Source organism: Antechinus flavipes, chromosome 3 (assembly GCF_016432865.1).
Source record: "Antechinus flavipes isolate AdamAnt ecotype Samford, QLD, Australia chromosome 3, AdamAnt_v2, whole genome shotgun sequence".
In the NCBI taxonomy this organism is placed as follows: Eukaryota; Metazoa; Chordata; class Mammalia; order Dasyuromorphia; family Dasyuridae; genus Antechinus; species Antechinus flavipes.
The window spans coordinates 411,647,621-411,660,187 of NC_067400.1; the positions used below are offsets into that span (position 1 = coordinate 411,647,621).

The 12,567-nt window shown below is 35.6% G+C and overlaps 1 long non-coding RNA gene across 1 annotated transcript; it reads left to right on the forward strand.

Annotated features, from left to right (window-relative positions):
* The first annotated feature begins 6,271 nt into the window (after window positions 1-6,271).
* Window positions 6,272-11,876, forward strand: LOC127554522 (uncharacterized). The gene is made up of 2 exons (XR_007952002.1): window positions 6,272-7,755; window positions 11,026-11,876. It is a non-coding gene; the product is annotated as an uncharacterized LOC127554522 (long non-coding RNA).
* The last annotated feature ends 691 nt before the right edge of the window (window positions 11,877-12,567 follow it).

A 12,567-nucleotide genomic window follows, 5' to 3' on the forward strand; every position in this document is an offset into this window, starting at 1 on the left:
AGAGAGGCTGACAACTTTGTGCAATTCTGTCTCATCTAAATTCAGTTCACCCTGAAGTCAAGACATCACTCCACAATCCTCTTGGAAAAAAGACAAACAGCAATAGTTTTTTTAACCAAATACCTTTCCTGGGCCACTACTTTATATTTGTCATCTCCCTAAAATAAAAATTCCCAGAAATCAAATACTATCTGTAACCTTTAGCTATATGTCTTTTAAAAAACTTCCTGTATTCATTGCAAGTAATAATATATACCGGCTCTCTCCCTTGTCCTTTGGATGACTTGTAATTTTCAGTCTTTGGAGTCTGGTCTTCCATGCAAAAACCAATCTGCTTTAAAAGTTTTCCTATCAAAAACAAACATTTCTTTGCAAAGGAAATTTTATTAAACGAAAAGAAAACAAAACAAACCCTTAATTATGATGTGAAGCATTGGTCATCTTGAAAATAATCCTTTCAGAAGGACCTTTTTGTTTTTAACTCTTGATATAATCAGAACTTAATGCTGTCAGAACTTAAATGCTATCTTGACTTGTGGAATCTTAGTGGTTTTTTATTCTAAGTAAGATAATTTCTAAAAGGAAATTATTTTGGAGATTTTTTCCAGTAGAATTATAGAATGTTGGTATTAATTATAATGCATAAATAAAGGCTGTGGGGGAAAAAAGAATATTGGTGTTGAAAAGAATGTTTTGTTTTGGTCAGGGAGCAGTTTAGGATCAATGATAGTGCAGTTCTGTTTCCTAAATTTAATCCAATCTTCTCTTCAAATCCAGGTCTAAGTCATTGTCTATTTGTAGTAGCTATCCTATTACACACAAATGTACTGATTAACTCAATCAAGTTTCCAGCTAACTACATATCATAATGTGGACAACATTCATTCTTCATTCACTTGTTTTTTTCTGAGTGGATTATTAGATTTGTCTCTTTTTGAATGGATGTTAAGAAAGCCCTATTATTTTCTGAAATTTGATGTAGTCATTGTATCATCCACAAGATCATATATCTCACCGAATGGAGATTTTCCCACTCTCCTCTAAGACAGAAAATGCCTGCTTTAGGAATTACTTCTAGGACCTACTAATTTTATTCCTCTTCTTTCCACTTGGATATCTCAGAGGAGTAACCCAGGATAATTCACATAACTCAGACCAGATGCCCTAGAAGAAAACGCAAAGGAATTACTAAAGGGGGGAAAATGCAATAAACAGAGAAATTTACAGCACAAGTAAAAAGTACAGCAACCAAATAAAGGGAGAAAATAAAGGCCTTTGATGTTCTTGTGAGACACTCAAGCAGAAAACAGGATATGTTACATATATCCAAGGAAGAAATTTCTGTAGTCACCTGAAGAGATATTTTTGTATTAAGACTGGGGCTGTGAGGAGCTTAGTTTAAACAATAGGTTTAAATAGGCCAAAGTGGCTCTGGTATAAGTGCTATATGGTCCTTCCTCATTCATCAATGTGGTCATCCCCCATCTTAAAGGATGCTTTAATATTCATGTTGATAATCCTGATAATACCTGGCCACTTTTCCATTTCCTCACCTCCTGTGATCTTTTTTTGGCTCTTCCTTAGCCACTCACAGCAATAGTCACACTTTAGCTCTTCCTATCACTTAAAAATGTCCCACCTCTGTGGTGTTAAAGCCTGAAATTCTTCTTTCTGATTACAATTTCTTGTCCTCCTGTCTTTACTGCTTCTTCCTGTAGAATATAATTTCTTTGAGGGTAAGGACTGTCTCTATTTATATTACCAGGGCATTAAAACAGAGTAGTTACTAATAAGTGCTTGTTGATAGATTAATTTCTTCTTTTAATTTTTTTTTTTTTTTGACTGAGAAATTGGGGTTAAGTGATTTGCCCATGGTCACACAGCTAGGAAGTGTTAAGTGTCTGAAGCCAGATTTGAACTCAGGTCCTCCTGACTTCAGAGCTGGTGCTCTGTTCATTAAAATGTATTTTTAATTTACAGAATAAAATAAGCATTTCAGTAACATAATAAAATAAAAAAAAGATGATTGTACAAGAAACTGCAAATCTATTGTGCTATTCATCTCAAATATATATTAAATATAATTCTCCTAGTTTAGCTCTTATGTTCTGGTTTAATTTCCTTATTTCAACACACTGATACTGTGGTTCATTTTTTCAATCTCCATCTTTCTCTCTTGAATGCTGTGGCCTTTTGTTATACTCTTCACAACCTACTAATCTTTCACCCTGGGATAAAATTCATCATATGACTTGTCCTTTACTACCCCCAAGTAGTTGAATAGTGCTGAAGGGAAAATGTTAGGCATTGGGTCTGCTCACAAATTCAGGGTGAATTCTCCTAGGAATCTCCCTGCTACATCCCAATCTTTTTATTCATCTTTGATTGGTTTCCTTTATGTCTGTTTCAAATGTTCTCCTGTAAAGTCAAACCACCTACTCTGCTGATATATACTATTCTCTCAGCAGATGATCCTATTTGTTCATTTTGTGGAAGAAAAGCCTTGACCTTGTCCCAAGGGTGTGCTGGAGCAAGATCAAACTGGCAAGCTGGTCATTAAATTTTCAGTGTGAGCATTTGCAAATCTGAAACTGGCAAATGTGACAGATCAGAGAGAACTTGGTTGACTATTTTGTTTATTATAGATTTAGGAAAGTGAATAAGAAAATATTAAAATTCCTGTTGAGTTTAGAAGTGAGTCATATAATTTGGAGGGAAGTTGGTTATTAAAACATTTACCAGGACACCCTCGCCTCATATCCTTAAGTAGTTTACCTCATTTCTCATCCCTCCCTTTCTCTAATCTTCAATGTTGACCAATCTATGAACTCCTTCCCTGCTGCCTACAAACATGCTCATGTCTCTTTATCCTTAGAAAACCTTCTAGTAGCTCTGCCAGTTGCCTCAAGCCACTACTGTCCTATATTTCTCCTTTTTTTTCACTGCTAAACTCTTAGAAAGAGTGGCCTACATTCACTGCCCTCCCTCCCTCATCACTCATTCACTTGTTATCTGGCTTTTTATCAGCATCACTCCACCAAAACTATCCTTTGAAATGGTTTTCATTTCAAATTTCATTTTCATTTTAATCATTTCTTATTGCTAAATCTGGCAGCCTTCTTTCACCCGCATCTCCTTTGACTTTTCAAAGTGTAGCCCTCCACCCTATTGATGACCCTCTCTCTCTAGACAGTGTCTCCTCTTGACTTCTACCACTTTATTCCCTCCTAGCTATCTTCTTATTGTTCTTTCATACCATCATGAAAAATCTAGTCCAAATTAACTCTAAAGGACATTGGAAGAAAGATACTACCTGCATCCAGAGAAAGAACTGATAAATAGAAGTATGCATAGAGTAATTTTACACACACACACATATACATATATGTACCTATTTGTGTCTAATAGTAGCTATCTCTGTGATGGGGTGATGGCAGGAGGGACATAAAGGAAAAAAAAAGATATTTACATAAATTTATTGCATATTTAAAAGGAATAGAAATTATACATAGTAGATTTGTAATTTCATGTGTAATCAATCATCTTTTTTATTATACTGTTATATAAATGATTATTTTATTCCACAAATAATTAAAAATAAATTTTTTTTTCTTAAAAAAGAACTAAAAGCATGTACAGTCACTGGCATGGAACCAAGCCACTAGTTAGTTTGGAGAGCCTGCTTCTAGGCATGTATAATGGAAGGGCCTTTCTGTAGCGAACCAACTATCATCCTCTTTAGAGTCGGCGCAAGAATCTCAAGACTATGTCCTGTGGTCTTATTCATCTTTATCATCTTGTTCTTTATAGAATTTAACTTGATTCCCCCTGTCTCTCTCCCTTTATCTAGCCACCTCTCTCTCTCTATCTCCTTTTTTCTTTCAACATTCTACTTTTATCACTTATTATTTTCATTCTATTCGCTTGCAAGTTTTTTGAGGGAAGGAACAGTGTTGATTTTAACCTTTTTCTACCAAGTGTTTAGCCAAGTCAAATCCACAACCATTTATTAAGCCAAGGAAAATGTTGGAAGTAGAGAGATGGAGTGTCTTGTTCTTGGAACAGCCAGGACACTAGTGTCATTGGATCAAAGATTGTGGGTTTGGCATTAAGGTGTAAGAAGATTGGAAACGTAGTAAGGGACTAAGTTATGAAGGACTTTGAATGCCAAACTGCATTTTATATTTGATCCTGGAGGTGATCAGGAACCACTGGAGTTTATTGAGTAGGGGGTGGAGGCCTATGGTTGGATCTGCACTTTAGAAAAATTTAATGGTTAAATGGAGGAAATATTAAAGTTTGGAAAGACTTGAAGCAGGTAGACCCACTAGCAGCCTATTGTATGAGGAGATGAAAGCCCAAACTAGGATGGTGGCAGTGTCAGAGAATAAAAGAGAATATATTCAAAGGAATTACCCTTGCCTATGAGTTACTTGACTTGGCTACTAAGTCACAGTTTCTTTATAAAATATGTCCTTATCTTTCTGGGCTTTTATAAGTCTCAAATGAGATGAGTATGTAAAGTATTCTACTTGGGAAAACTTGTATGAACTGAGAAGTGAAGTGAGCAAAACCAAGAGAATCTTATATACAGTAAGAACAATATCGAATATTGTACAATAAAAATCAACTCTGAGTGACTTAGCTATTCTGATCAATACAGTGATATAAGACAATTCCAAAGGACCCAAGACAAAATATGCTTCCTACTTCCTGAGAGAGAACTGATAAATTCTGAAGGCAGACTAAAACATAATTTTTTACTTTCTTTATATTGTTTTTAATGTTTTAATGACTTATATGAAAATGTTTTATATGACTTCACATGAATATTGATATATTGCATATCTTCTCAATAGAGAAGAGCAGCAAGGAGAATTTGGAACTTAAAAGATTTTTAAAATATTTTTTCAAATGCATTCAAAGATAGTTTTCAATATTCATCTTTACAAAACCTTGTGTTCCAAATTTTTCTTCCTTTCTCCACTTCCCCCTCTCTTAGACAGCAAGCAATGGGTTAAATATGTGCAATTCTTCTAAATATATTTCCATACTCATCACATTGTACAAGAAAAATCAGATCAAAAGAAAAAAAACCATAAGAAAGAAAAAACAACAAGCATACAATAATAAAAAGGTGAAAATACCATGCTTGATTCCCATTCAGTCTCCTAGTTTTCTCTCTGAATGCAGATGGCATAAGTCTATTGAAATTGCCTTAAATCACCTCATTTTTTAAGGGAGCCAAGTCCATTACAGCTGATTAATACATAATCTTGTTGTTGCTATATACAATGTTCTCATAACTTAGTATTAGTTCATTTAAGATTTTCAAAGCTTTTCTGAAATCAACCTGCTCATTCTTTTTTTTTTTTTTTGCTGAGGCAATTGGGGTTAAGTGACTTGCCCAGGGTCACAAAGCTAGGAAGTGTTAAGTGTCTGAGGCCAGACTTGAACTCAGGTACTTCTGACTTCAGGGCTAGTGCTCTATCCACTGCTCCACCTAGCTGCCCCCTGCTCATTATTTCTTATAGAACAGTAACATTCCATTATATTCACATACCATAACTTATTCAACCTTTTGTATGCTTGTTATTTTCATTCTATTAGTTTGAAAACTTTCTGAGGGAAGGGACCATGCTGATTTTAACTTTTTTCTACCACTCAGCAGTCATCTACTCAACTTCTAGGAACTTAAAATTTTTAATGAAGTTTTAAAAATGAATGCAAAAAACAAAATAAATAAAAAATAAAATGTTCAGCAAATTTTAGCCTTCTATACATGGGAATTATTATTATATTATCTCTGCTGATTCTGCACAATTATCTTTTTTTTTTTTTTGGTGGCTATTTCTTCATCTTGTAAGTACATGGCAAATCCTACAATGTATCAGCCTCAGAGACAACTGACCCCCTTTCCAATTATCCAACATGTCACCTTGATATAACATGTTTATAACAGAATAGCCTTAAAACAAAACTAATAAGACTATTACAAGTACCAATGAGGAACTTCCCACCTTTGGATCTGATTCAATTTCTGTCTGAGTATCATTCACTCGAATTTTTAACCATTTAAACATATTGGTCATGGATTGTAATAGGCTGTTAATTAAAACAGGTTTACTGAATTTAATTTTATTGAATACTAGAGTCTCTAGTTTGAGAAAGAATACATTTGGACCTCTACTCTATTCCAATCAGCATTAATCAATTTGATATGATTTTATAGGAATGGTGATTCTAAGTTCTACATATTAGGTCCTAGAGCTATGAGTTGCAGATTCTAAGATCACTTGCTTAATCATAGGAAGCTAACTAAAGGCTCTTCACTGTTGTTTTTTTCTTGTCATGGTGACCAAGCCCTGTGTGATGGAGATGACTTAATTACATGAAAATTCCTCCAATTTATTTTTGTACTTCTGGATTATTCTCACTTAGTCAGTAGAGATGTCCAATGATTCATCCAACCTATAACCTCTCTCCCTCTCCTGATATATCATTTTTGGCTGTCAAGAGCAAGGTATACTAACCAATGAGATTCTGTGTTTCACCATCCCTCTTTTGCATATTTGGGCATGAAGCTTTATAAAAACAACAAGAAGAGAGCATCTGAGATTATGAAGAAGATTTGAGGTTCACTTCATCAGTTTTGTTGTAATTTTGTGATGTACTGTGTCACACAATTTCCAGGAACTGACCAACCCTGCCCAGTGCCTCTTGATCAGCCCATTGCCCATATAAGGATACATTCCCTTCTTTCTTTATTGAATAAACCTGTTTTTCCAGTGAGGAAGCTGTTTTAATCAATACAAGTGGGCATCTACGTGCTCTTCATTTTCTTGTTTTAAAGAGTAGTCTAAGTCACTGAAAGGAACTAGGTGGTACAGTAGAGTCCCAGACCTAGAGTCAGGAGCACTGAATTCAAATCTAGTCTCAGACAATTACTAGCTGTGTGACCCTGAGTAAAATTTACTCTTAGTAAATCACTTCATCCTGTTTGCCTCAGTTTCCTCAGCTGTAGAGTGAGGTGGAGAAGGGAATAGCAAACGTTTCCTCCAGAGTCTCTACCAAAAAAACCCAAAAATGTTGTCAGGAGAAGTCAGACAAGACTGAACAACAACAAATCTACCGTCTGTATTTGATTCATTCAAACACTTCCAGTGCTTTCTAAATTTCCTGATCTAGATCAAAGTCCAATCACCAAACATAGATCTGGCTTGGATATTTATTCCTTCTTATTAGCTTTGTGCAAAAGATAAGAAGATAGGGGGAAAAAATTCAGAAGATATGAAGAGGTTCTTGATGAAAAAACATTGACTTTGAAACCTGAGAAATTTTTGATTTCAACATAAATGTCTAATCAAAAACAAATATTAGAAGGTACATTCAATAGATTCAATACCAGAGAACATGAGGCTCTTTTATAAATATGTGCCTTCATTTTTTAATATATATTTTCCCTTATGATCAGATGGCTATATTAGATGTATAATAGAAATTCAGATATTATTAGAGATCTGAAATGCTTTACCTAGATTTGAAAGTTTGATTTATATTTTATTTTGCAGCAAGTGTTGTTCTGGATGCCATATGCTTATAGCCGGGATAGCAACAATATTGGATGGAGTGAACCTAGAGGATTGGAGGAAGAAAGGAAAATTCCCTCTTTAGAAATTCAGAGAGAACTGGCCAAGCATTCTCAAACCAAGTGCTCAACAGAGGAAAAGAGACAGCATTTTTCCTCTCCTACAAGTAAGTAGATCTTCCTGGGTTAGTCACCAATAATTTTTAACACTGGTATAGGGATCAATAAGAATTGATTCATAACAAGGAACCTTAGCACATTTCTCAATGGAAGGAGCCAGAGACTGTACCCACTTCCATGGTGAATTCTCTAGTCCAACCCTCACTATACATTATTTAAATACAGACATGTCTTTTGATTGAGAAAGAAAGTAGCCTGGGTAAGATCTTATATATGTTATGCATACACTTAACCAAAATTTCAAGCAAGGACATAGCTTGCATCTGCTAGTGTTGAGTCCACAATGAAGGATATTGTTGGAGAATATTAATGGTATTCCTAGACAAGAGTTAGGAGACCTTGGTTCTGATTCCAGCCTTCCAATTAGCACCATGGCTTTGTTTAATTCATTCTTTCTCTCTAGGCCTTAATTTACTTATCTATAAAATGATAGAGACTATATATCCTCTGAGGTTGTCTTCCACCTGTTATGTAGATTCTGGAAAATAAAGTAATATTTTATTTCACTCAAATAAAACAATCTTATTAGAAGCAATGGGCAAAAAATAAAATCTTTCATTCCACTATTTTCTGAGCATCAGAGCCAGCCTTAGGTGAATTGTAAAGTAGCTGAACACTCCCCACCTTTTTTTTTTTTTTTTTGCTACACCATGTTCTCCAATCTTAGAATATTGGAAATGAAAATGTCAACCTGAACTTTATATTTTAAATGGAGATTTTTAATCGAGGTAAAGGAGTAGCCGCTTATGATAGTGCACAACAAGCACTGGAGTACCAATGGAGACCTACTGGGAACAGTTTTTATAGAGTATAAAGGCAGAGAGAATGATCAAGTTGCTGGTGGAAGGGATTAGGTATCTCATTGTTTTACCAGATAATTTGCTTTGTATATACCATGCAAAACTCTGTAAAGAAAGCTTGGGAATCTGGGGAAAGGAGAGTTTGGGAGATTTACTAAATAATTAGAGGTCAGAATGAAAGTAATCATCCTCAGGCAATTAATTGGCCTGGTCACTGAAATCAGGTCAGGATGAGTCAATTCTCAGTCAAATGTGTTTGTCAGAAGGTTACTTTAGAGATCATGGAGAAGGAAGGCTATCCAAATGAAATGACTTGCCCCGTGTCGCAAAGTAGTAAATAAAAGATCTGGGATTTGAAATCAGGTCCAGATCCAGCATATTTTCTACTGTGCCAAACTGCTAATCCCCTTGCTTGGCAGAAGAGAAAGCTAAGACTTGGAAAGATTTTCTATATACAGATATTGTGATTGTCACAGTATTTCTTGTAATGGATCAGATTTGCCACCTTAAAAATCTGAGTCCATCAGCAAATTTGATTAGAATTGACAGCTAGATTAATTCCCTATAAATAACCAAAGACACAGTTCTATGTGGAACTAATAATGCCAACATAGCCTTTTGGACATTTGGCTTTCCTCCAGGCTGGCTAAAATATCGTCTAGCTAAAGAGACAATACATTCAGGTGTACCCTGAATCATCACAGCTTTCAAAAAATATAAGCCTCTCTTATGTGGAATTTGTAGTCTGATGCTTGATTAATAACAATAGTAGTAGTAATATTAATAACAATAAAAACTTGCATTGTGGTACACATTAAGGTCTGCAAAACATTTTGCAAATATTATCTCATTTAATCTTTCCAACTACTCTGGGAGCCCAATGCTATTATTATCTCCATTTTATAACTGAAGCAGGCAGAAGTTAAGGGACTTAGCCTAAGGTCATATAGTTAGTACATCTGAGATCCAATCCAGATTTATGGCTTTCCGACTGGAGGATTCTGTGTTCTATCCACTGACATTCTCATGTAGAAGTTTACAGCTTTTATTTGCATTTCAATTAGCCATTTCAAAATGGCTAGATTGCTGTGAATCTTCCTCAAGGTTGTATTTTATAGGAGAAAGCACTTGGATTAAGGCTCAAGGGACCTAAATTCTAGTCCTACCTTTATTTGTAAAATGAAGTTGAACAAGAAGATATTAATATCATTAATGTTACCATTATTTTTAACTAGATGAGCGAGATCATATAATATGGTGGAAAAAAATTATCTTGGGAAAATTCCATAATTTTTCTGCATTTCAATTTCTTTTCCCTTTTAAATATGCATTCATCTATTTTTAACATTCATTTAAAAAAATTGAAGTCCATATTCTCTTCCTTTCTCTGGCCCTTCTCCTACCTGTTGAGAAAATAAGCAATATGACACCCATTATATACTGTGTTTCCCCGATAATAAGACCTATCCCGAAAATAAGCCCTCCCCTTACTGTGTAAGATTCCTCATAAGCCCTCCCCCGAAAATAAGCCCTATTGAGATTGCTACTGTAATGAAGGTGATCCCCTGTGTTACACACTACATTACGGTACCCTCTGTATGCACCGTCTTCCCCTCCCCCTACCCCCTGCATCCCTCCCCCTGTGTGAAACATATGCCGTGCTCCGAGCTGCATCCAATCAGAGCTGCAGCAGTGAGCACGTCATCCTGTTCTTCCTTTTTTTTTTTTTTTTTTTTTTTTTTTTAAATAACTTTTTATTGATAGAACCCATGCCAGGGTAATTTTTTTACAGCATTATCCCTTGCACTCACTTCTGTTCCGATTTTTCCCCTCCCTCCCTGCACCCCCTCCCCCAGATGGCAAGCAGTCCTTTACATGTTGAATAGGTTACAGTATATCCTAGATACAATATATGTGTGCAGAACCGAACAGTTTTCTTGTTGCACAGGGAGAATTGGATTCAGAAGGTAAAAATAACCCGGGAAGAAAAACAAAAATGCAAGCAGTTTATATTCATTTCCCATTGTTCTTTCTTTGGGTGTAGCTGCTTCTGTCCATCTTTGATCAATTGAAACTGAATTAGCTCTCTTTATCGAAGAGATCCACTTCCATCAGAATACATCCTCAAACAGTATCGTTGTTGAGGTATATAATGATCTCCTGGTTCTGCTCATTTCACTCAGCATCAGTTCATGTAAGTCTTGCCAGTCCTCTCTGTATTCATCCTGTTGGTCGTTTCTTACAGAACAATAATATTCCATAACGTTCATATACCACAATTTACCCAGCCATTCTCCAATTAATGAGCATCCATTCATTTTCCAGCTTCTAGCCACTACAAACAGGGCTGCCACAAACATTTTGGCACATACAGGTCCCTTCCCCTTCTTTAGTATCTCTTTGGGGTATAAGCCCAGTAGAAACACTGCTGGATCAAAGCATCCTGCTCTTCCCCAGTGATTTGCTTGCTGGCGCCATTGAGAGCAGTGCCGTGGAGGAGAGCTGAGGCAGGACAACATAAAAACCCGGTATGTAAGTGGGAGTGAGGGGGGATGATGGAGGATAAAAGGGGCATGATGGAGGATAAAAGAAGAACTCAGGGGGCATCATGGAGGATAAATGAAGAACTCAGCCAGCACTCACCACGCTAAAGAAATGAAGAACTTCCTTGTAGAGAGAAGAATAGATCAAGTAATGATTCCTGCAGGAATGACTGCCTATCTCCAGACCCTTGATATTGCAATAAAAAGCCATTCAAGGACCATTTGCGCATGGAAGTCAATGACTACATTGAAAATAGAATGGAAAGAAATCAGCGTGGAAACTTTGTGAAGCCCTGTCTGCAAGAAGTCGGTGAAGAAGTCATGGGATAAAATTACTGACAGCTGTGTCACCAAGGCACTACGAGCAGGTTAGCTGGACAAGACATGTTCATTTAAAGAGAGCTATATTGCTGGACATGACAGATTGGGCCCACTTCTTCTGAAGGAAATAGAGGCACAAGACATCCAGGATGGAATTCAGGGTATGGACACTTATGACGATGTTGAAGAACATGATCATTATTGAATAAAGGTACTTTTTTTGTTCACATTTATCTGTTTATTAAAATTGCTGTCAATGTTCATTAAAATAAGCCCTCCCCTGAAAATAAGCCCTCTGGTGGTTTTTCTGTCCAAAAAAATTAATAAGACAGTGTCTTATTATCGGGGAAACACGGTATGTCATATCATACATATTAATCATATTTCCATATTAGTCATTGCAAAAAAAAAGGAAAAAAATAAAATGAAAGATGATTTGCTTGACTCTGTACTCAGATTTCATCAATTCTCTCTCTGAAGGTAGATAACATTTTTCATCATAGGTTCTTTGGAATTGTCATGCACCATCATATTGATGAAAGTAGCTAAGTCTTTCACTGTTGATCATGTTTATAATATTGCCTAGCTCAGCAATTTCTCTAGAAGCCATTACCAAAAAAACTTCCATTGATCTAAGATCTTACTGGCATAAGTACTTTTATCCTGTTCACATTCTTTTTTTTTTAAAAATCAGTTTTATTTTCAGCTTTGAATGTTCTTCCTTACCTCCTCTCTCCAACGCTTTGGAAAAGCAAGAAAAATAAATAAAATCCATTACAAATAGATGTAGTCAAGCAAAACAAATTCCTGAATTAGTCATATCCTACACACACACACACACACACACACACACACACACACACATACAGATACAGAGTTTGTTTGCACAATGAGTCTATCACCTGTGTCTGGAAATGAAGAATATATTTTATCATAAGTACTCTGAGACTATTTTTGATTTCAGTGTGTTGGTCAGAGTTCCTTAAGTTTCTTAAAATGATTTTTTTCAAAGTGTTAGTGTTTAGAAAGCTAGATATAGATATAGTTTTATTGGTTCTCCTCACTTTACTTAGCATCAATTCATACAAGTTTTCCCAGGTTTTCTAAAACCATTTACTTTATTATTTCTCACAAT